The sequence below is a fragment of the Pristiophorus japonicus genome, unplaced genomic scaffold (assembly GCF_044704955.1).
Source record: "Pristiophorus japonicus isolate sPriJap1 unplaced genomic scaffold, sPriJap1.hap1 HAP1_SCAFFOLD_258, whole genome shotgun sequence".
Classification (NCBI taxonomy): domain Eukaryota; kingdom Metazoa; phylum Chordata; class Chondrichthyes; family Pristiophoridae; genus Pristiophorus; species Pristiophorus japonicus.
The window spans coordinates 231,812-255,225 of NW_027252318.1; the positions used below are offsets into that span (position 1 = coordinate 231,812).

Sequence of the window (23,414 nt, forward strand, 5' to 3'; positions counted from 1 at the left end):
GGGGACTTGTCCACCTTTAGTCCCATTAGTTTGCTTAGTACTTTATCTCTAGTGATAGTGACTGTTTTAAGTCCCCCCCTCCCCACCACAATAGCTCCTTGGTTATCAACCATTGGGATGTTTTTAGTGTCCTCTAACGTGAAGACCAACACAAAATATTTGTTCAAAATCTCTGCCATTTCCATGTTTCCCAATATTAATTCTCCAGTCTCATCCTCTAAGGGACCAATGTTTACTTTAGCTACTCGGTTCCTTTTTATATACCTGTCGAAGCTCTTACTGATATTTCTTGCTAGTTTGCTCTCAACTGCTATCTTCTCGGTCATCATTTTTTTTTGTCGCCCTTTGCTGGTTTCTAACAATTTCCCAATCCTCTGGCCTTCCACTGTCCTTCACAACATTGTTTGCCTTTTTTTCAATTTGATACCATCCTTTACTTCCTTAGTTAGCCAGGGATGGTTCAGCCTGCTCTAAGCATCTTTATTTCTCACGAATAAATCTTTGCTGAGAGTTATGAAATATCTCCTTAAATGTTTGCCACTGCGTTTCTACAGTCTTACCCTTTAACATACTTTCCCAGTCCACGTGGTGTCAGTGACGCTGGTGTGCCGACAGAGTGGATGAGCGAGTGAATCCCTTCCCACACTCTGAGCAGAACGACCTCTCCCCAGTGTGACTGTAGTGATGAGTTTCCAACAGGGATGGGTAATTGAATCCCTTCCCACAGTCCCCACATTTCCACAGTTTCTCCATGGTGCGGGGTGTCCTTGTGTCTCTCCAGGTTGGACGATCAGTTGAAGCCTGGTCGCCACAGAACATGTGTACGGTTTCTCCCCAGGGTGAATGGTGCGATGTTTTTTCAGACTGTGTAACTGGTTAAAGCTCTTTCCACAGTAAGTGCACTGGAACAATCTCACTCGGGTGTGTATGTCTCAGTGCTTTTCCAGTCACACTGATGTTTGAAATCTTTTCCCACAGGCAGAACAGGCAAACATTTCTCCTTCCACTTTCAAAGGCCGATGATATTTAGGTCCTGATGAATCGAGTGACGACGTCAGATCTTGATGTGATGTTTGGTTTGAATTTCCCGTCTGTAAATCCTCCCCTTCTAATACCCTGTAAAAGAGTTCACAAAAGTCATCACTGTAAGTCCAGGGCAGAAAATCAAAACAGACAATTCCAGCTTCCATGGAATATTCTTTCCTCTCTTGTTCCCACAAACATGTGATCCAATCGAATTAAAAGGCGGCAAAATAAGCAACAAAAGCAAAGGGAACCTTCCCAACTAAACCAGAATGTTGTTCCCAGTGTGTATGAGACACTCCGTACCCTGAGGTGCCACCGGTCACCAAGGCATGAAGGAACCAGTGCACACCGCATATTCCCTCTCCAGGGCCATCTGGGCACCGACAAGACGAAAGACCACAAGAATTAGGCGCAGGAATCGGCCATACGGCCCCTCGGGCCTGCTCCGCCATTCAATATGATCATGGCTGAACTTCAACCTCAGCTCCACTTTCCTGCCTGATCTCCATATCCCTTCATTCACCCAGAGTCCAACAATCTATCTATCTCAGTCTTGAATATACTAATACCTCAGCACCCACAGTCCTTTGGGGTGGAGAATTCCAAAGATTTACAAACCTCTGAGTGAAGAAATTCCTCCTCATCTCAGTCTTATATGGCCGACCCCCTTATTCTGAGACTGTGGGCCCTATTTCTAGACTCTCCAGTCGGGGGAAAAAACCTCTCAGCATCTACCCTGTCAGTCCCCCTCAGAATTTTACATGTTTCAATGAGATCCCCTCTTATTCTTCTAAACTCCGGAGCGTATAGGCCCATACTGCTCAATCCCTCCTCATAGGACAATCCCCCTATCCCGGGAATCAATCTGGTGAACCTGCATTGCACTCTCTCTAAGGCAAGTATATCCTTCCTCAGATAAAGAGACCAAAACTGTGCACAGTACTGCAGGTGTGGTCTCACCAAGGCCTTGTACAATTGTAGCAAGACTTCCTTACTCTTGTACTCCAACCCCCTGGCAATAAAGGCCCACATGCCTTTCTGATTGCTTGCCGTACCTGCATGCCAGTGCTCTGTGTTTCCTGTACAAGGACACCTAAATCTCTCTGAACACCAACATTTATTAGTTTTTCACCATTTAAAAAATATTCCATTTTTCTATTCTTCCTACCAAAGTGAACAACCTCACATTTCCCCACATTATACTCCATCTGCCACCTTATTGCCCACTCACTTGACCTGTCCATATCCCTTTGCAGGCTCTTTGCATCCTCCTCACAGCGTACTTTCCCACCTGGCTTTGTATCGTCAGCAAACTTGGATACATTGTACTTGATCCTGTCATCCAAGTCTTTAACATAGATTGTAAATAGCTGAGGCCAAAGCAAAGCTAAGACGAAAGCTGACCGATCCTTGCAGTACCCCACTAGTTACAGCCTGCCAACCGGAACATGTCCCGTGTATCCCGACTCTCTGTCCGTTAACCAATCCTCTATCCGTGCTAATATATTACCCCCAACTCCGTGAGCTCTCAATTAGCATTTTATGTGGCACATCAAATGCGTTTTGGAAATCCTGCAACATTACAGCCACTGGTTCCCCTTCATCCACCCTGCTGCTGACATCCTCAAAAAGCTTAATAAATGTATTAAAGACGATTTCCCTCCCACAAGACCATGTTGAGTGCAGACTGAGAGCCTGATTTTCTCAGTGCCCTGTTACACTTGTGTAGTAATGGATTGCAGCATTTCCCCCAAGGACTGATGTCAGACTAACTGGCCCCGAGTTGCCCGTTTTCTCTCTCCCTCCTTCCCTGACCGTGGAGGAGAGGCAGGCAGCCAGAGTGAGCCAGCCCCTGGGCCTGTCACCGCGGGGGGGGCAAACCCGGCCTCAGCCTGTGGGCTGTGATTGGGGCCTGAGGCCTACAGCGGGTGTGGGTGAAGCTCCCCGGCCCACCCGCGGGTCCACACCCTCCGCCGCCCCCACAATCTCCTCCCGCCTCCCCGAAGGGTCTGACCCACTCGAGCTCGGGGCAAACGCCGGAGCCGCAGGTTGTTGTTGGGGGCCTGAGGCCTACCCCGGGTGTTTAGAAAGCCTCCCCGCCGGTTCTGGGGCTCCCCTGCGCCGCCGCCGCTTCCTCCTCCTCCGGCCGTTGGGCGGCGCGCGCACGGCCTGATTGACAGGAGTTTCCGACCAATGGGGAGCGAGATCGCGGGAACAGTGGGCGGGCGGCCGAGGGTGACGCGCGCTGGAACGTGTTGACGTCATGAAAAGTGCAGACGTTATGATATCAATGCAACTTGGTTCTCCTGAGTGAGGGAGGCTGGGGGTCAAGGTTGATTTGATTCTGTGCTGACCCTTGACCTCCCTTGCTCCCCAGTGCAGACCAGGAGAGGTTGCACATTCCAGCTGCTCACTGTGGGGGTTGTCAGCGGATCCCAGCCTGGGCTGCAGTTGGGGAGACTGCAGTGAACCTCAGTGCCCTGGGCTCCTGCTACTGATCACTGTCCACTCACCCCAGCAGCAAAGGCCAAGTCTGCAAAGGGGGCGTTGTTTTGGACTGTGATGCCCCCAAGGTTGAATAGGCTGTCAACAATCACTGCATACCCTCACACATTGGCCCTTTGGACGGGCACCAGAAGGCAACCAGTGACTGTGGAACTCCTCACTGTAGAGGAATAGGAGGATATGTTGATCGGGTGGGAGGAGGGTCGTGTGAAGTTTAAACCCCAACATGGACCAGTTGGACTGAATGGCCTGTTTCTGTGCTGTGTTCTATATAATACCATGAAAGGTCAAATCAAGGGAATCAGCAACAACAAAAACAAAAACTTGTATTGATATAATGCCTTTAATGTGTAAAACGTCCAAAGGATTTTCACAGAGTATTATAAGACAAAAACTTGACACCAAGCCACATAAACAGATATCAGGGCAGGTGACCAAAAGCTTGGTCAAAGACATAGGTTTTCAGGAGCAGATTAAAGGAGGAATGAGAGGTAGAGAGGTTTTAGAGATTGGGGTCTAGGCAACAGAAGGTTGAACGATTACCATCAGGGATGCTGAAGAAGGCAGAATTAGAGGAGAGCAGATATCTCAGCAGTTGTGGGGCTGGGGGAGATTACAGAGATAGGGAGGGGCGAGGCCATGGAGGGATCTGAAAACAAGCATGAACATTTTGAAATCGAGGCGTTGCTTAACCAGGAAGAATGTAGGTCGACGATGCTTCCCCAGCATTCTAGGCACACTCGCCTTCCCTCGTTCACCTGGACCTTGCTGGCTGCGATATTTCATCCTGCGACCTCGCTTCCACTTGCTTCTGCAAGAAAAAAACAAAAGGAAAAATAGCACCGCTCTGTGAGAGGTCTTCCCTCCACAGCTCAGACTTAGGTTATATGCATTACATTTCCCTTCCCGAATGCTTGAGCAGCAACTCCTATCTATTTAGATAGTCAATTTTATTTTCACACAAACCTATGTCCAGCCTTTGTGATTGAACAATACAAAAGCTATCTACAATGTGTTTGCTGCAAGTTCTTTATCTTCCCTCTTGAGCAATCTGTTGTGGAAGATAACACATGATTCCAAATCATTCATTCCAGGCATTTTTTTCAAAAAGTCTTACATTCAATTTTGTCACCATGCTGTGGTATTCAAGATCCATTACTGCAGATAAGAAGTTGAACATAACTGGAGTTCTTTTTTTTGTTTCAGCAAAGATCAAGGTTGTTTACACCTTGAAGTTATTTTCAAATTAAAGGACCCTCTCAGTAACGTTGCACCATCATCATCATCACAGACAGTCCCTCGAAATGAGGTGACTTGCTTCTATGCCGAAAAGGGATGAGTTCACAGGTTTTTCAATGAAGGACCGAATATTCCGGACCCCAACTACATCCTGAAGGGTGGAAGATGCCTGTGCATGGATTTTTTTAACCTGTGGTTGCACATCAGCCACCCCTACTCTCCAACTGCTCGCCCCAACCCCTCCTCCACCCCGTCACCCCAACCCCTCCTTCACCCCCTCACCCCAAACCCTCCTTCATCACCTCACCCCAACCCCCCTCACCCCAACCCCTCCTCCACTCCCTCACCCCAACCCCTCCTCCATCCCCTCACCCCAACCCCTCCTTCACCCCTCACCCCAACCCCCTCACTCCAACCCCTCCTTCACCCCCTCACCCCAACCCCCCTCACTCCAACCCCTCAACCCAACCCCTCCTTCACCCCCTCCCCTCCTTCACCCCTCATCCCAACCCCTCCTTCACCCCCTCACCCCAACCCCTCCTTCACCCTCTCACCCCAACCCCACTCACTCCAACCCCTCCTTCACGCCCTCACACCAACCCCTCCTTTACCCCTTCACCCCAACCCCTCCTTCACCCCAACCCCTCCTTCACCCCCTCACCCCATTCCCTCCTTCACCCCAACCCCTCCTTCACCCCCTCACCCCAACCCCTCCTTCACCCCCTCACCACAACCCCTCCTTCACCCCTACTCTCCAACGCCCCACACCCCAACCCCTACTTCACCCCAATCCCTATTTCACACATACAATTTTATTTTGACCATCACTTACACCAATGATCCACACTGGAGGTAAATATCAGGAGCTTCTGTGTGATGGTGAGGTGATCACTGGACAATAAAGCTCAGAGACTGGTGGGGGGGCTGCTCATTATCCTCGGTGTAATTTAATCCCCTTTCCCACTGAATACTGCGGACAGACATGGTCACCTTGGTAACAGAATGGTCAGTGTGACATCACTTTCTAAACAAGACCACACAAGACAATGGGTTATCAGTAAATGGGAAAGGTATTAAACAGTCTGCAATTGCATTGTAAACAAAATGGAAATAAAATGCTGGAAAATAATTGGTGAAGATAATTTATCTCTGAAATTGACGAGCAAACATTAAAAATGATGTGCTTTGTATACACACACACTATATATATATAGAAAAAATATATATATGCTATATATATATATATATGCTATGATATATATATAGACTTTATGTGCTCGTTTCAGTTGTTCTGCGTAACCTGATGCGATCAACATTCTACGAGCTTTAGCTCATCCGGCGGTGCTTGGTGGATCAGGATATAAAGAGACCGCGCGCTGTTCCTCCTCCCACTGCCTGGGGGAATGGGGCAGATATTTACAGGAACAGGGACTCCCCTTTCTCTGCCTCATTATATTTAAAGGGACAGTCCAGTTTATCTTGGGGTGTCGGAGGACTTCACTAACAGAGCTCCCATCAACAGTCGCTCCTTTCTGTACTGTGCAGTGATTGTAAAGCTGTCTATTTCAGTGACTTGAGCCTTTCTAAAATGTCTCACTGTGTTTGATGATCCAATTGTATAATTTGGAAAGATTTCAGAATTGTTCAGTGTGATGAAGGTGTTGGTTAAAGGTGGAGTCAAATTTGTTTCAAAATATTCTGTTCTAACTCTCTCCCAACCCCCCAAATTTTAGAACACTGCAATACTGACTGGGAAGTTCCCAAGTTCGATCCATGATCTGGGCTGTGAGTTGATCTCAGGCAAGGCAGCAGTTCAGGGATTATGAGTGTCCTCAGTACCACTGGGCTAAATATGAGTAAAAATCAGCCAGTGTCCCTACTCTTCATACTGATCCAGTGACCCAACTGGGAAGTGTGTGGATGTCATTTGAGGACAGGATATGAAGCTGTGATGCCTACCACAGTGGAAATCCTGCTGGCACTCACTGAGTTGCCTGATGGTGAGGCACTCGAGGTTAACTACTGTCTGTGGAATTGCACCCAGCCAGATTCAGCATTTTCTGGAGATAATAAATCTCAGACGATGAAAGAAATGTTGAATTTAGACAGTGAGGATGGAGGGAGAGTGTCTAGAATAAGGAATTTACAGCTTAGGGGGGACAGGAGGGGACAGAATGTTGTGTAGAATCTAGAATTGTCTGTTCTGAATTTCTATCCTGTATTTAAAGTAACAATGTTTGTAAGCACCATTTATTTGCAGGGTATTAGAAGGGGAGGATCTGCAGCTGGGAAACTCAATCCAAACATTGCATCAAGATTTGACAGATTCCCGGATTGATCAGGATCACCTTATCATCAGCCTTTGTAAAAACACCAATCACAGCGGGGAGAAACAGGACACATGTTGTGTGTGTGGATACACCTTCAACCAATCGTTCAGCCTGTGAGACCCGTGCACCCACCTGACTCAACACTGTAAATGTGGGGACAGTGGGAATGGATGCTGTTGTACATGGAAAGTGATTCAGTCGCTCATCTCACCAACGGACATTAGATAACAGACTTTCTCCTGTGAATATAGAGCTGGGTTATTGGGCCGTAATGTGTTTACTTATTCATCTTGTTGACTCTAAATCTTTGCCAATTATTTGATGTGATTGGTTTACATGTACGTATTTAAAAAAATATGTTTGCTGAGTGGATTCAAATACAAATTGAAACCAGGTTTGCAGGCGTGATGCTCCATTCACACATCGAAGGTGAGAGAGATGTTGTGGGGCACACGCTAAGTCCAGTATCTGAAGGTGATTAACAGACTGAGTTTTATATTTAGTGGTCCTGGGCGTGTTATCAACACCTTCCCTGGATACCAAGGCTAGGAGATCAACTCTGGAAGGTATGGGAAACTGGGACTTGCCCCTGAGAGTAACCGAAGGTATAAGAACTGAAATAATCCCGAGTTGGAGAGGAGAAAAAGCCCAAAATGAAGCAGTCAGTAACAGGATGTCAATTAGTCTCGTCTTATTTTGGAGTCATCAAATATCGACACACTCTGTTATTTGAAATATCAAAATATTGAACTCCAGCCCAGTTATAGGGGTTATTAACATCAGCAGAAACAATCCCCAACTGACAGAATGAACATGATTCAGTTAGGATGTGATTAACAGCAGCAGTAACAGTAGAAACCAACCCCTGCAGCCACTTGTGAACTCGCTGGTGTCTCAGCAGGTCGGATGAATGAATGAATCCCTTCCCACACTCAGAGCAGGTGAGCAGCCTCTCCCCAGTGTGATTGTAACGATGCACTGCCAGCTTACAAGGTTGGGTTGAGTTCTGCACCCGCTGTGCGCAGAGTGAGAATAAACTAAATGAGCTGCTGATTTTCTCTGCTAGCCCAATTGGGTGAGCCCATCCAATCCAATAGGGTGAGCCCATGTTGGCCCAATAGGATGAGCCCGGGCTGGCCCAATAGGGTGAGCCCGGGCTGGCCCAATAGGTTGAGCTCGGGCTGGCCCAATCGGCTGAGCCTGGGCTGGCCCAATAGGATGAGCCTATGCTGGCCCAATAGGGTGAGCAAGGGCTGGCCCAATAGGGTAACGTGATGACCAGAACTGTGTGAGTACTCCAGCTGTGTCCTAACTAGTGTTTTACACAGTTCAAGCATAACCTCCAGAGGGAGATGGGAGTCTGGAACTTACTGCCTGAAAGAATAGTTGGGGCAGAAACCCTCATCGCATTTACAAAAGTACTTGGATATGCACTGGAAGTGCGTTAACCTACAGGGCTACGGACCAAGAGCTGGAAAGTGGGATTTGGCTGGATAGCTCTTTTTCGGCCGCACAGACATGATGGGCCTAATGGCCTCATTCTGTGTTGTAAACTGCTATGATTCCATGTCACCAATCCTCTCCTGTCTGATATAAACCAACCGCACAGTTACTGACACCAATCCCCTCCTGTCTGATATAAACCCACCCCACAGTCACTGATACCAATCCCATCCTGTCTGATATAATGTTGTGAAAGACAGTGGAAGGCCAGAAGATTGGGAATTTTTTAGAAAGCAGCAAAGGATGACAAAAACATTATAAAGACAGAAAAGATAGCATTAGAACAAACTAGCAAGAAATATAAAAACAGACAGTAAGAGCATCGACAGGTATATAAAAAGGAAATGAGCAGCTAAAGTAAACGTTGGTCCCTTAGAGGATGAGACTGAAGAATTAATAATGGGAAACACGGAAATGGCAGAGATTTTGAACAAATATTTTGTATTGTTCTTCACGGTAGAGGACACTAAAAATATCCCATAATCAAGGAGCTATTGCGGTGGTGAGGGTGGGATGAGGGGGGACTTAAAACAGCCACTATCACTAGAGATAAAGTACTCAGCAAACAAATGGGACTAAAGGTGGACAAATCCCCTGGACCTGATGGCATGCATCCTAAGGTCTTAAAAGAAGTGGCTGCAGAGATTGTGGATGCACTGGTTGTAATCTACCAAAATTACCTGAGATCTGGAGAGGTCCCAGCAGACTGGAAAACTGAAAATGTAACACCCCTATTCAAGTAAGGAGGGAGGCAGAGAGCAGGAAACCATAGACCAGTTAGCCTACCATTGGTCATTGGGAAAATACTGGAATCCATCATGAAGGAATTAGTAGCAGGACATTTAGAAAATCATGTTGCAGTCAAGCAGAGTCAGCATGGTTTTATGAAAGGGAAATCATGGTTAATAAATTTGCCGGAGTTGCTTGGCGATGTAATGAGCAGAGTGCATAAAGGAATACCAGTTGAAGTTGTATATTTGCATTTCCAGAAAGCATTCGATAAGGTGCCACACAAAAGGTTACTGCACAAGCTAAGAGCTCACGGGATTGGGGGTAATATATCAGAATGGATAGAGGATTGGCTAAGTAACAGAAAACAGAGAGTCGGTATAAATGGGTCGTTTTCTGGTTGGCAAACTGTAACTAGTGAGGTGCTGCAGGGATCAGTGCTGGGACCTCAACTATTTACAATTTATATTAATGACTTGGATGAAGGGACCAAGTGTAACACAGTCAAATTTGCTGATGATACAAAGATAGGTGGGAAACCAAGTTGTGAGGAAGATGCAAATAATCTAGAAAGGGATATGGATAGGATAATGAGGTACCAACGATATCGGTAAAAAATGGGATGAGGTCCAACAAGCTAAATTTAGGGAGCGAGGAGTTAAATTAAAAAATTGGACCTCAAAGGTAGTAATCTCAGGATTGTTACCAGTGCCATGTGCTAGTCAGAGTAGAAATAGCAGGATAGTTAAGATGAATACGTTTCTTGAGGAATGGTGCAAGAGGGAGGGATTTAAATTCCTGGGACATTGGAACCGGTTCTGGGCGAGGTGGGACCAATACAACCGGTCTGCACCTGGGCAGGACCAGAACTGATGTCCGAGAGGGAGTGTTTGCTAGTGCTGTTGGGGAGGGTTTAAACTAATACAGCAGGAGGATGGGAATCTATGTAGGGAGACAAAGGGAAGTAAAATGGGGGCAGAAGCAAAAGGTAGAAAGGTGATAAGGAAAAGTGGAGAGCAGAGAAATCAAAGGCAAAAATCAAAAAGGGCCACATTACAACATAATTCTAAAAGCACAAAGAGTGTTAAAAAAACAAGCCTGAAGATTGTGTCTCAATGTGAGGAGCATTCATAATAAGGCGCAGATAGCTGTTAATGGATATGATGTAATTGGGATTCCGGAGACATGGCTCCAGGGTGACTAAGGCTGGTAACTCAACATCCAGGGGTATTTAATATTCAGGAAGGATAGACAGAAAGGAAAAGGAGGTGGGGTAGTGTTGCTGGTTAAAGAGGAGATTAACACAATAGTAAGAAGGACATTAGCTTGGATGATGTGGAATCTGTATGGGTGGAGCTGCAGAACATCAAATGGCAGAAAACGCTAGTAGGACTTGTGTACAGACCATCAAACAGTAGTGGGGAGGTTGGGTATGGCATCAAACAGGAAATTAGGGATGCGTGCAATAAAGGTAAAGCAGTTATCATGGGTAACTTTAATCTACATTTAGATTGGGCTAACCAAACTGGTAGCAATACAGTGGAGGAGCATTGCCTGGAGTGTATAAGGGATGGTTTTCTCGACCAATATGCCAAGGAACCAACTCGAGAGCTGGCCATCCTCGACTGGGTGTTGTGTAATGAGAGAGGATTAATTAGCAATCTTGTTGTGCGAGGCCCCTTGGGGAAGAGTGACATTAATATGGCAGAATTCTTCATTAAGGTGGAGAGTGACACAGTTAATTCAAAGACTAGGGTCCTGAACTTAAAGAAAGGTACCTTCGATGGTATGAGACATGACTTGTCCAGGATAGACTAGCTAATGATAATTAAAGGGTTGATGGTGGATAGGCAATGGCAGACATTTAAAGATCACATGGATGAACTTCAACAATTGTACATCCTTGTCTGGCGTAAAAATAAAATGGGAAAGGTGGCTCAACCGTGGCTAACAAGGGAAATTAGGGATAATGTTAAATCCAAAGAAGAGCCATATAAATTAGCCAGAAAAAGCAGCACACCTGAGGACTAGGAGAAATTTAGAATTCAGCAGAGGAGGACAAAGGGTTTAATAAGGAGGGGAAAATCATCATCATAGGCAATCCCTCAAAACGAGGATGACTTGCTTCCACGCCAAAAAAGGATGTTTCAATAAAGGATCTAATAATCCAGGTCCTGAACTACATCCTGAAGGGAGGAAGATGCCTGTGCATGGATTTTTTTAACGTGTGGTGGCCATTGCACAGAGGCCACCACATAGGCTTGACAGAGCTAGGTCTTGGTCCAGTGGCGAGGATTAACCAGGACTGGAGACCAGCTCTGCCGCATGGACCTAGTGCGCACCCATATCGCAGTGTGGGCTGGCCCGTGCTGCCCCTGGGCCTGTGGCCCCGAACTCACACCTCTCCTGGGCCCCAATCACGTCCCTCGCTGCTCCTTCGCCCCGACCTCGCTGCTCCTGCTGCACCGACCCACATTCCAATCATCAACCTGGACCTTGATGACATCACTCTTTGCTGCCTTTGCAGCTCATGCTGCTCCCTGAAGCTGCATGCCTCCACGCTGCTCCCTGGGCAGCACACTGCTCCTTTTATGGCCCTGACCTGCCATAACATACCTCGATCTTCCAATATAACATGGACAGGGTATCTGGTCATTTATCACATTGCTGTTTGTGGGAGATTGCTGTGTTCAAATTGGCTGCCGTGTTTCCCACATTACAACAATGACTACACTCAAAAGTACTTCATTGGCTGTAAAGCGTTTGAGACGTTTGGTGGACATGAAAGGCGCTATATCAATGCAAGTCTTTCTTTTTTAATACAAAAGCAAAATACTGCAGATGCTGAAATCTAAAATAATAACAAACTGCTGGAAATCTCAGCAGGTCAGGCAACATCTGAGAGAAAAAATAGAGTATGAGAGGAAGCTTGCAGGAAACATAAAAACTGACTGCAAAAGCTTCTATAGATATGTGAAGAGAAAAAGATTAGTGAAAACAAGCGTAGGTCGCTTGCAGTCAGAATCAGGTAAATTTATAATGGGGGACAAAGAAATGGCAGGCCAATTGAACAAATACTTTGGTTCTGTCTTCACTAAGGAAGATACAAATAACCTTTCAGAAATATTAGGGGACCAAAGGTCTAGCGAGAAGGGGGAACTGAAGGAAATCCTGATTAGTCAGGAAATTGTGTTATGGAAATTTATGGGATTGAAGGCCGATAAATCCCCAGGGCCTGATAGACTGCATCCCAGAGCACTTAAGGAAATGGTCCTAGAAATAGTGGATGCATTGGTGGTCATTTTCCATCATTCTATCGACTTTGGATCAGTTCCTATGGATTTAAGGGTAGCGAGTGTAATACCACTTTTTTTAAAAGTGAGGGAGAAAACGGAATTAGAGACTGGTTAGCCTGACATCAGTAGTGGGGAAAATGTTGGAATCAATTATTAAAGATGTAACAGCAGCGCATTTGGAAAGCAGTGACAGGATCGGTCCAAGTCAGCATGGATTTATGAAAGGGAAATCATGCTTGACAAATCTTCTCGAATTTTTTGAGAATGTAACAAGTAGAGTGGACAAGGGAGAGCCAGTGGATGTGGTGTATTTGGACTTTCAAAAGGCTTTTGACAAGATCCCACAAAAGAGATTAGTGTGCAAAATTAAAGCACATGGTATTGGGGGTAATGTATTGACGTGGATAGAGAACTGGTTGGCAGACAGGAAGCAAAGAGTAGGGATAAATGGGTCCTTTTCAGAATGGCAGGTAGTGACTAGTGGGTTACCGCAAGGTTCAGTGCTGGGGCCTCAGCTATTTACAATATACATTAATGATTTAGACGAAGGAATTGAATGTAATCTCTCCACGTTTGCAGATGACACTAAGCTGGGTGGCAGTGTGAGCTGTGAGGAGGATTCTAAGAGGCTGCAGGGTGGCTTGGACAGGTTCCATGAGTGGGCAAATGCATGGCAGATGCAGTATGATGTAGATAAATGTGAGGTTATCCACTTTGGTGGCAAAAACATGAAGGCAGAATATTATCTGAATGGTGACAGATTAGGAAAAGGGGAGGTGCATCAAGATCTGAGTGTCATGGTACATCAGTCATTAAAAGTTGGCATGCAGGTACAGCAGGCAGTGAAGAAAGCAAATGGCATGTTGGCCTTCATAGCGAGAGGATTTGCGTATAGCAGGGAAGTCTTACTGCAGTTGTACAGGGCCTTGGTGAGGCCACACCTTGAATATTGTGTACAGTTTTAGTCTCCTATTCTGAGGATGGACATTCTTGCTATGGAGTGCAGCGAAGGTTCACGAGACTGATTCCTGGGATGGCAGGACTGACATATGAAGAAAGACTGGATCGACTAGGCTTATATTCACTGGAATTTAGAAGAATAAGAGTGGATCTCATAGAAACAGAAAATTCTGACGGGATTGGACGGGTTAGATGCAGGAAGAATGTTCCGGATGTTGGGAAAGTCCAGAACCAGGGGTCACAGTCTAAGGATAAGGGGTAAGCCAATTAAGACTGAGATGAGGAGAAACTTCTTCACTCAGAGAATTATGAACCTGTGGAATTCTCTACCACAGAAAGTTGTTCAGGCCAGTTCGTTATATTCAAAAGGAGTTAGATGTGGCTCTTACAACTAAAGGAATCAAGGGGTATGGGGAGAAAGCATTGAATGGTGGTGCAGGCTCGAAGGGCCAAATAGCCTACTCCTGCACCTATTTTCTATGTTTCTATAACGAGCAAAAATCTGGCAGATGGACCATAATGTGGTAAAATGTCAGGTTATCCCCTTTGGTAGGAAAAAGAAAAAAAATTATTTAAATGGGGACTATTGCAAAATGCTGTAGTACAGAGGGATCTGGAAGTTCTTCTACATGAAACTCAAAAAGTTAGCATGCAAATACAGCAAGTAATCAGGAAGACAAATAGAATGCTGGCCTTTATTGCAAGGGGGATGGAGTATGAAAGTAGGGAAGTCCTGCTACACCTGTACAGGGCATTGGTAAGACCACACCTGGAGTACTGCGCACAGTTTTGGTCTGGACTTGTCTCTATTCCCGTGCCGAGGGGATTGCTGCACCAGATGGGAGGGGCAACATTTGGGGACACGGATTCCCCACCAATTCCCATTCCCCTTCTTTCTGGTGGATAATGGAGGGGCCACTGTGTGTAATGTGCAAGTCAGTAAGAATTGTCAGTAAGCTCTTTCTAATTGGACATTTTATTCAGTAGAAACTTTCACACACTATTGTAGATTTTGTACCAAAGATCAATTTAGGATTAAAGTAAAAGTTCATAATTTTATTGCAAACTAACTTTCTGTTGAGAGTTGCTGAATTAAGGGGAACGATAACACACAGCGTTTCTTAAATGGACACTGCAGCCCCGAGAACACAATCAGTAATGTATCCAGAATATTAAAGTCCAGCCCAGTTCATTAACATCAGCAGAAACAAACCCCAACTGTCAGAATGAACATAATTCAGTTGGGATGTGATTAACCGCAGCAATAACAACAGATTCCAACTCCTGCAGTCACTTGTGAACTCGCTGGTGTCTCAGCAGGGTGGATGAACAAGTGAATGCCTTCCCACACTCAGAGCAGGTGAACGGCCTCTCCCCAGTGTGAACTCGCTGGTGTCTCAGCAGATCGGAAGAACAAATGAATCCCTTCCCACACTCAGAGCAGGTGAACGGCCTCTCCCCAGTGCGAACTCGCTGGTGTCTCAGCAGGCCAGATGACCGAGTAAACCGCTTCCCACACTCAGAGCAGGTGAACGGCCTCTCCCCAGTGTGAACTCGCTGGTGTGTCAGCAGGATGGATGACCGAGTGAATCCCTCCCCACACTCTGAGCAGGTGAATGGCCTCTCCCCAGTGTGAAGTTGCTGGTGTATCAGCAGGGTGGATGACCGAGTGAATCCCTCCCCACACTCTGAGCAGGTGAATGGCCTCTCCCCAGTGTGATCTCGCTGGTGTATCAGCAGGTTGGATGACCGAGTGAATCCCTCCCCACACTCTGAGCAGGTGAATGGCCTCTCCCCAGTGTGATCTCGCTGGTGTATCAGCAGGTTGGATGATCGGGTGAATCCCTGCCCACACTCAGAGCAGGTGAACGGCCTCTCCCCAGTGTGAACTCGCTAGTGTCTCAGCAGGATGGATGAATAAGTGAATCCCTTCCCACACTCAGAGCAGGTGAACGGACTCTCTCCGGTGTGAACTCGCCAGTGAGCTACAAGTTCGGATGACCCAGTGAATCCCTTCCCACACTCTGAGCAGGTGAACGGCCTCTCCCCAGTGTGAACTCGCTGGTGTCTCAGCAGGATGGATGAATAAGTGAATCCCTTCCCACACTCAGAGCAGGTGAACGGACTCTCCCCGGTGTGAACTCGCCGGTGAGCTACAAGTTCGGATGACCCAGTGAATCCCTTCCCACACTCTGAGCAGGTGAATGGCCTCTCCCCAGTGTGAACTCGCTGGTGTGTCAGCAGGTTGGATGCCTGAGTAAATCCCTTCCCACACTCTGAGCAGGTGAATGGCCTCTCCCCAGTGTGAACTCGCTGGTGTGTCAGCAGGTTCGATGACTGAGTAAATCCCTTCCCACACTCAGAGCAGGTGAACGGCCTCTCCCCAGTGTGACTGCGTCGATGAACTTCCAGCTGAGACGGTGATCCGAATACCTTCCCACAGTCACCACATTTCCACGGTTTCTCCATGGTGCGGGTATCCTTGCGACTCTCCAGCTTGAACGATGGGTTGAAGCCTCGCCCACGCACACAACACGTTTACACTATCTTCGCGCTGTGAATGGTGCGATGGTTTTTCAGGCTGTTTAATTGGTTAAAGCTCTTTCCACAGGCAGTGCACTGGAACACTCACTCGGGTGTCGGTCTCGGTGCTTTTCCAGTCACACTGATGTTTGAAATCTTTTCCCACAGGCAGAACAGACAAACATTTCTCCTTCCACTTTCAAAGGCCGATGATATTCAGGTCCTGATGAATCGATTGACTCCATCAGATCTTGACGTGATGTTTGGTTTGTGTTTCCTGTCTGAAAATCTCCCCTTCTAATATTCTGTAAAAGGAGATAACAAAACTCATCGCTGTCAGTACAAGACAGAAATTCAGAATAGACACATCTAGTTTCCATGGAACATTCTTTCCTCTCGTTCTTCCAAAGCTGTAAATCCCTATCCCACACATTGTCCCTCCTGCTGTGCTGAAATCGAAACCCATCGCACATTTCTAGACTGTTTCTCCTCCACTCCCAGTTTTCACCACCAATTCTGGCTGGGTTCAGTTCTACACTCACTGGTTCCCCTCCCTCTCCACCCCTGAAGGTGCTGACTCTGGCTGGGCCCAGTTCCACATTCACTGGTTTCCCTCCCTCTCTTCCCCTAAAAGTGCTGACTCTGGCTTTGAGGAACAGGGTGAATGAAGGGGAACCAGTGGATGTGGTGTATTTGGACTTCCAGAAGGTATTTGACAAGGTGCCACATAAAAAGTTACCGCACAAGATAATAGTTCACGGGGTTGGGGGTAATATTTTCGCATGGATAGAGGATTGGTTAATTAACAGAAAACAGAGAGTCGGGATAAATTCTCGGGTTGGCAATCAGTAACTAGTGGAGTGCTGCAGGAATCAGTGTTGGGACCTCAAGTATTTACAATCTGGATTAATGAATTGGATGAAGGTTTCCGAGTGTAATGTTGCCAAGATGGGAGGAAATGTAATGTGCGAGGAGGACACAAAAAACCTGCAAAACAACATAGACAGGCTAAGTGAGTGGGCAAAAATTTGGCAGATGGAGTATAATGTTGGAAAGCGTGAGGTTATGCAGTTTGGCAGAAAAAAATTCAAAGAGCATGTTATTATTTAAATGGAGAAAAATTTGCATTACAGCGGGACTGGGGAGTCCTGCTGCATGAAACACAAAAGGTAAGTATGCAGGTACAGTAACTAAACAGGAAGGCCAATGGAATGTTGTATAAAAGCAGGGATGTCTTGCTACAGTTATACGGGTATTGGTGAGGCCACACCTAGAATACTGCGTACAGTTTTGGTTTCCATATCTAAGAAAGGAGATACTTGCTTTGGACGCATATCAGAGAAGGTTCACAAGGTTGATTCCGGAGATGACGGGGTTGACTTATGAGGAAAGGTTGAATAGGTTGGGCCTCTACTCATTGGAATTCAGACGAATGAGAGGTGATTTTATCGAAACGTATAAGATTATGAGGGAGCTTGACAAGGTGGATGCAGAGAGGGTGTTTCCACTGATAGGGGAGACTAGAAGTAGAGGGCATAATCTTAGAATAAGGGGCCACCCATTTAAAACTGAGATGAGGAGGAATGTCTTCCCTCAAAGGGTTGTAAATCTGTGCAATTTGCTACCTCAGAGAGCTGTGGAAGCTGGCTCATTGAATAAGTTTAAGACAAAGATAGACAATTTCTTAACCGATAAGGGAATAAGGGGTTAGGGGGAGCAGACAGAGAAGTGGACCTGAGTCCATGATCGGCTCAACCATTATCGTATTAAATGGTGGAGCAGACACAAGGGGCCGTATGGCCTACTCCTGCTATTATTTCTTATGTTCTTTTGCTAACTCTGGCTGGGTTCAGTTCTACACTCACTGGTTCCCCTCCCTCCCCTCCCTGATGGTGCTGACTCTGGCTGGGTTCAGTTCTACACTCACTGGTTCCCCAGTCTCTGCTTCCTTGATGGTGCAGACACTAGCTGGGTTCAATTCTTCAATCACATGTTCCCCACCCTCTGCTCCCCTAAAGGTGCTGACTGTGGCTGGATTCAGTTTTGCACTCACTGGTTCCCCTCCCTATGCTCTCCTGAATGAGCTGGATCTGGCCAAGTTCAGTTCTACACTCACTTGTTCCCCTCCCTCTCCCTCCCCTGAAGGTGCTGACTCTGGCTGGGTTCAGTTCTACACTCACTGGTTCCCCTCCCTCCCCTCCCCTGATGGTGCTGACTCTGGCTGGGTTCAGTTCTTCAATCACACGTTCCTTTCTCTCTCCGCCCCTAAAGGTTCTGACTCTGGCTGGGTTCAGTTCCACACTCACTGGTTCCTCACCTCCCCTGAAGATGCTGACTCTGGCTGGGTTCAGTTTTACATTCACCGGTTCCCCTCTCTCTCTCCTCCCCTGATGGTGCTGACTCTGGCTGGGTTCAGGTCTACACTCACTGGTTCCCCTCTCTCTCCTCCCCTGATGGTGCTGACTCTGGCTGGGTTCAGTTCTACAATAACTGGTTTCCTCTCTCTCTCTTCTCCTCTGAAGTGCTGGCTATCTTAGATCTGGTCCTGTGTAATGAGATAGGATTAATAAACAATCTCCGAATAAAGGAGCCCCTTGGAATGAGTGATCATAGCATGGTTAAATTTCAAATTCAGATGGAGAGCGAGAAATTTGGATCTCAAACCAGCGTTCTAAGCTTAAATGATGGAGACTACAAAGGTATGAGGGCAGATTGGGCAAAAGTGGACTGGGAAAATAGATTAAAGTATCGGACGGTTAAAGTGTAGGGCCAAATTACAGCAAATAGCTAAAGGGGCAAAGTGTGTTAAAAACACAAGCCTGAAGGCTCTGTGCCTCAATGCGAGGAGTATTCGGAATAAGGTGGATGAATTAACTGCATAGATAGCTGTTAACCGATATGATGTAATTGGTATCACGGAGACATGGCTCCAGGGTGGCCAAAGCTGGGAACTCACCATCCAGGGGTATTCAACATTCAGGAAGGATAGGCAGAATGGAAAAGGAGGTGGGGTGGCATTGCTGGTTAAAGAGGAAATTAACGCAATAGTAAGGAAGGACATTAGCTTGGATGATGTGGAATCAGTATGGATGGAGCTATGGAATACCAAAGGGCAGAAAACGCTAGTGGGAATTATGTACAGACCACCAAACAGTAGTAGTGAGGTTGGGGCCAGCATCAAATAAGAAATTAGGGATGCGTGCAATAAAGGTACAGCAGTTATGGGCGATTTTAATCTACATATTGATTGCGCTAATCAAACTGGTAGCAATGCGGTGGAGGAGGATTTCCTGGTGTGTATTAGGGATGGTTTTCTAGACCAATATGTCGAGGAACCAACTAGAGGGCTGGCCATCCTAGACTGGGTGATGTGTAATGAGAGAGGACTAAATAGCAATCTTGTTGTGCGAGGCCCCTTGGGGATGAGTGACCATAATATGGTAGAATTCTTTATTAAGATGGAGAGTTACACATAATTAAGGTGAAGATAGGCACATTTTTGAGTGATAAGGGAATAAAGGGTTATGGGAAGCGGATGGGGAATTGGAACCTAATCCATGATCGGATCAGCCATGATCTTATTGAATAGGGAGCAGGCTCAAGGGGCCAAATGGCCTACACCTGCTCCTATTTCTTATGTTCGAGACAGTTTCCCCTCCACTCCCAGTTTTCACCACCGATTCTGTCTGGGTTCAGTTCTACACTCACTGGTTCCCCTCCTCTGAAGGTGCTGACTCTGGCTGGGTTCAGTTCGACACTCACTGGTTCCCCTCCCCTGAAGGTGCTGACTCTGTCTGGGTTCAGTTCTACACTCACTGGTTCCCCTCCCCTGAAGTTGCTGAGTCTGGCTGGGTTCAGTTCTACATTCACTGGTTCCCCTTTTCTGAAGGTGCTGACTCTGGCTGGGTTCAGTTGTGCACTCACTGGTTCCCCTCCCTCTCCTCCCCTGAAGGTACTGACTCTGGCTGGGTTCAGTTCCAGACACTGACATCATTCATATTGTTCCTGCACCAACATGGCCGCGCATGCGCTTTGCTACTTACTGAATATAGATGGCAGACCGTTGAACCTGACTTCCTACACTAAAATGTCCGCCGTTAGCCTGGGCCTGTGACCGGGAGAAAGCCCCGAAGCTGCAACCGCCGATATTCCGGTTATTATTTCGATCTTGCGGCGTGCACCGGTTGCTTATGAAGCCTCTCCGGCTCCTCGCTGGTTTATTACTCCGCTCTGTACATATGAAAAGGACACTTCTGAGGAGACTACCTAAAACGCGTGGCCTCCGCCATTACCCGCACCGCACATGCTCCAAAGCCCCTCCCCCCCCCCCCCCCCAGGACCCGCGCCTGCGCACTGAGCTCCTGTAGTCTGGGTGCAGCACATTCTTTCCCGCGGGGCATGCTCGGTACATAAGACCATGAGAAATATAAGCAGGAGTGGGCCACCCGGTCCCCCGGGCCTGCTCCCCATTCAATAAGATCATGGCTGATCTGATCATAGAGTCAGCTCCACTTCCCTGCCCTCTTCCCAGAGCCCTTTACTCCCTTATCGCTCAAAAATCTGTCCATCTCCGCCTTCAATATATTCAATGAACCAGCCGCCACTGCTCTCTGGGGCAGAGAATTCCACAGATTTACAACCCTCTGAGAAAAGAAATTCCTCCTCATCTCAGTTTTAAATGGACTGAGGATAAAAGCTGCATTTGTGAATAGAACAGGATTTACTGTGATTGCATTGGACACTGAAACATGTTCATTCTGGCAGCTCTTGTTCGTTTCTGATGATCTTAATAGCCCCTATACCTGTACTGGAAATTGACACCCTGTACAAATCTTGAATAAATTATGTGTGTTTCAAACACAGTGTTTCGAATATTTGATTGCTTCCGTGATCACAGGAGACTAATTGATGTTCCATTTTAGTGCTTTTTCTTAATCTAACTTATATCACTTCTCATCTAGTTTGCCTTCTATCATATCAAACCCCAAACTTGTTCTGTTTGAGGTCCTACAAGACGAATTTATGGAGCTAGGAGCTAAATTAAAAAGTAGGACCTCAAAGGTAGTAATCTCAGGATTGCTACCAATGCCATGTGCTGGTCAGAGTAGGAATCGCAGGATAGCTCAGAGGAATACGTGGCTTGAGGAGTGGTGCAGAAGAGAGGGATTCAAATTCCTGGAATATTGGAACCAGTTCTGGGGGAGGTGGAATCAGTACAATTGATCTGCACCTGGGAAGGACCGGAACCAATGTCCTAGGGGGAGTGTTTGTTAGTTCTGTTGGGGAGGGGTTAGACTAATATGGTAGGGGGATGGGAACCTATGCAGGGAGAAAGAGGGAAGTAGAATGGGGGCAGAAGCAAACCCATTGTAAATGTCAACAATTGTATTTAAGTGCTGTTCAGAGAGCAGTATCATAAATTTAGAATTTTTTTACATCAACAACAATACCAGGAATCCGTGAGTGTAGATGAATGGAGTAGGATTCAGGAGTATAAAGAAGAAAAGTAAAAGTGGAGGGCAGAGAAACCCAAGACAAAAAGCAAAAAGGGCCACACTACAGCAAAATTCTAAAGGGGCAAAGTGTGTTAGAAAGACAAGCCTGAAGGCTCTGTGCCTCAATGCGAGGAGTATTCATAATAAGGTGGACAAATTAAATGCACAGATAGCTGTTAACAGATATGATGTAATTGGCATCACGGAGACATGGCTCTAGGGTGATCAAGGCTGGGAACTCAACATTCAGGGGTATTCAACATTCAGGAAGGATAGACAGAATGGAAAAGGAGGTAGGGTGGCGTTGCTGGTTAAAGATGAAATTAACGCAATAGTAAGGAAGGACATTAGCTTGGATGATGTGGAATCAGTATGGGTGGAGCTACAGGATACCAAAGGGCAGAAAACGCTAGTGGGAGTTATCTACAGACCACCAAACAGTAGTAGTGAGGTTGGGGACAGCACCAAATAAGAAATTAGGGATGCATGCAATAAAGGTACAGCAGTTATCATGGGAGACTTTAATGTGCATATTGATTGGGCTAACCAACCTGGTAGTAATGCGGTGGAGGCGGATTTCCTGGAGTCTTTTACGGATGGTTTTCTAGACCAATATGCCGAGGAACTAACTAGAGGGCTGGCCATCCTAGGCTGGGTGATGTGTAATGAGAAAGGAATAATTAGCATTCTTGTTTGCGAGGCCCCTTGGGGAAGAGTGACTATAACATGGTAGAATTCTTTATTAAGATGGAAAGTGACACAGTTAATTCAGAGACTTGAGTCCTGAACTTAAGGAAAGGTAACTTCGATGGTATGAGACATGAATTGGCTAGAATAGACTGGCGAATGATACTTAAAGGGTTGATGGTGGCTTGGCAATGGCAAACATTTAAAGATCACATTGATGAACTTCATCAATTGTACATCCCTGTCTGGAGTAAAAATAAAACGGGGCAGGTGGCTCAACCGTGGCTAACAAGAGAAATTAAGTATAATGTTCAATCCAAGGAGGAGGCCTATCAACTGGTCAGATAAAGCAGCAAATCTGAGGACTGGGAGAATTTCATAATTCAGCAGAGGAGGACAAAGGGTTTAATTAGGAGGCGGAAAATAGAGTTTGAGAGGAAGCTTGCTGGGAACATAAAAACTTCTATAGATATGTGAAGAGAAAAAGATTAGTGAAGACAAACGTAGGTCCCTTGCAGTCAGATTCAGGTGAATTTATAATGGGGAACAAAGAAATGGCGGACCAGTTGAACAAATACTTTGGTTCTGTCTTCATGAAGAGAGACACCAATAACCTTCCGGAAATACTAGCGGACCGAGGGTCTAGTGAGAAGGAGGAGCTGATGGAAATCCTTATTAGACAGAAAATTGTGTGAGGGAAATTGATGGGATTGAAGGCCGATAAATCCCGAGGGCATGATAGTCTGCATCCCAGAGTACTTAAGGAAGTGGCTCTAGAAATAGTGGATGCATTGGTGATCATTTTCCAACAGTCTATCGACTCTGGATCAGTTCCTATGGGCTGGAGGGTTGCTAATGTAACACCACTTTTTTAAAAAGGCGGGAGAGAGAAAACGGGTAATTATAGACCAGTTAGCCTGACATCAGTAGTAGGAAAAATTTTGGAATTAATTATTAAAGATGACATAACAGCGCATTTGGAAAGCAGTGAAAGGGTCAGTTCAAGTCAGCGTGGATTTATGAAAGGGAAATCATGCTTGACAAATCTTCTAGAATTTTTTGAGGATGTAACTACTAGAGTGGGCAAGGGAGAACCAGTGGATGTGGTGTATTTGGACTTT

At 46.3% G+C, this 23,414-nt stretch overlaps 2 protein-coding genes and 1 pseudogene across 7 annotated transcripts in view; 1 reads left to right on the forward strand and 2 right to left on the reverse strand.

Moving 5' to 3' along the window:
- LOC139247114 (zinc finger protein 432-like) overlaps positions 1–7,313 on the forward strand; it is a 199,772-nt gene extending 192,459 nt beyond the window's left edge. The window contains exon 3 of the transcript XR_011590821.1: positions 7,031–7,313. The gene's annotated coding sequence lies outside the window, so the exon portion shown is untranslated. The remainder of the gene's footprint in view (positions 1–7,030) is intronic.
- LOC139247122 (nuclear factor 7, ovary-like) overlaps positions 1–23,414 on the reverse strand; it is a 640,289-nt gene that overhangs the window by 122,638 nt on the left and 494,237 nt on the right. For 3 of the 6 annotated variants that reach the window (XR_011590832.1, XR_011590833.1, XR_011590827.1), the window contains exons 1-2: positions 3,101–3,174; positions 561–1,116 (exon numbers count right to left, since the gene is read on the reverse strand). The gene's annotated coding sequence lies outside the window, so the exon portion shown is untranslated. Of the gene's footprint in view, positions 1–560; positions 1,117–2,317; positions 3,014–3,044; positions 3,175–23,414 lie in introns of those variants that run through there. The other 3 variants (XR_011590831.1, XR_011590828.1, XR_011590830.1) reach the window with 3 other exon arrangements.
- The window catches only part of LOC139247112 (zinc finger protein 432-like), a 521,915-nt pseudogene continuing 513,072 nt past the window's right edge, over positions 14,572–23,414 (reverse strand).